The sequence below is a fragment of the Pygoscelis adeliae genome, unplaced genomic scaffold, assembly GCF_000699105.1.
Source record: "Pygoscelis adeliae isolate BGI_AS28 unplaced genomic scaffold, ASM69910v1 Scaffold271, whole genome shotgun sequence".
Lineage (NCBI taxonomy): Eukaryota > Metazoa > Chordata > Aves > Sphenisciformes > Spheniscidae > Pygoscelis > Pygoscelis adeliae.
The window spans coordinates 36,332-37,839 of NW_008824040.1; the positions used below are offsets into that span (position 1 = coordinate 36,332).

General features: G+C 40.5%; 1 protein-coding gene across 1 annotated transcript in view; it reads right to left on the minus strand.

Annotated features, from left to right (window-relative positions):
* Nucleotides 1-1,508, minus strand: part of LCMT2 (leucine carboxyl methyltransferase 2) — a 70,399-nt gene that overhangs the window by 27,114 nt on the left and 41,777 nt on the right. The gene's annotated exons all lie outside the window — the stretch shown is intronic.

The window sequence follows — 1,508 nt, forward strand, 5'->3', positions numbered from 1 at the left end:
GGGCACGGATGTAATAACCCCTGTGGAATGAAATTCAGTTGTAATCACTGTCCAGGAACCCTATTTCTCCAGCACTGGCATCCTCTGTTTCAAAAACCTGATTTTTTCTCTCTCAGCTTCTACCCAATAACCCCACATTTATAGACCTACACTGGGAGATGTCTGATGATTTTGTCGCATCTGGAGCTTTTTAATACAGATCTCCTGTATTCAGTAAGTGTATTATCCAACAAGACTAAGGATAACCCAGAGAAAATGTGTAGATATCCTAGCTGGACCTGTTCCGTTTTGCATAAATAAATATTCACTGGATGAAAAAGTATGAATCCAGACAGTTAGGATGCTCCCCTGCAATGTGGATGGCCAATACCTGAGTTCCTGCCCCAAATCAGATGTCATAACAATATGAAATTAACTCGTTTACTTACAAGGGGCTATTGGGTATAACAAAATGAATGACAGTGTGCAAATGCAGTGAGAGAGGAACAAAAAAGGGAAGAGAAGCAAAGTTAGGAAAGGAATTTCATTCTCTGTTTTTTGAATGAATGGAACTAAGTAAGTCTAACTCCTGGAAAGTGTTTACCGTTTGTCAAGTCTGGCAGGGACTGCTGCCTGTTTTTCCTTGGCATTCTCTTTTAGTTGGTTTCATTGTGTCCCCAACAGGCTTACCACCTTTAACGAGCATGTTATCATCCCCATGCCTCACAGGGACTAAAGATTTCACTAGATATTCTAAGACGTCCCAAAATTCATGATGACAGTGTTGACAACTGCAATACATAACTCTTTCTATGAATTTAGTTTGGCATGCCAGTGTCATGTGACAAGTCAATACAGGCTCAGCTTCCTGACCTGATGAGCAATACTCGTCTTCATAGGCCTGCAAGCTTCTGCTTGAATACCACTTTTTTTTTTCCCCCCGAAGGAAACTCCTTTCACAGTCATTTTGATTGCATTAAACTATTAGCCTCATATTATCTAAACTCCACTACCATATCAGCATAGAACCCTCTACACATACACATCAAAACATTCATGCTTATGTCCTGCAAAGCTCCAGAGAAGACCCAGTGGTCAGACGCTATTGATTCAAAAGATAATATTGTTTACCTGAGCCACCAAATACCTTACTGAAATTGTAATGTTCTTGAGAATTAATGAGAAAACTACTGAGGTGCTAACATTGTTAGTACATTAGTTTTCAGATCTTATCTAAAGTAGTTTTCAGCAGCATTGAATACTGGAGTTAGGAACCAGGCCGGTGACATATTTTACTCAAGACAAAGCCTTCAATTTTTGCCCATAAGGCATGTGAAATTATACTAACAGTCTAAAAAGGTTACATTACTGAGAGACTGTGCTCTGCAAATTGCCACTCTGTCACTATGCGTACTTCCCTTAAAAACCATTTTAAAAAGCTGTGCCTTAAACAGAAGGGACAACTCAAGGGGCCTCGGGAATCACTAGGGCCCTTCTGCAGCCTGACAGAAGGGAGGCTGCGAGTCCCA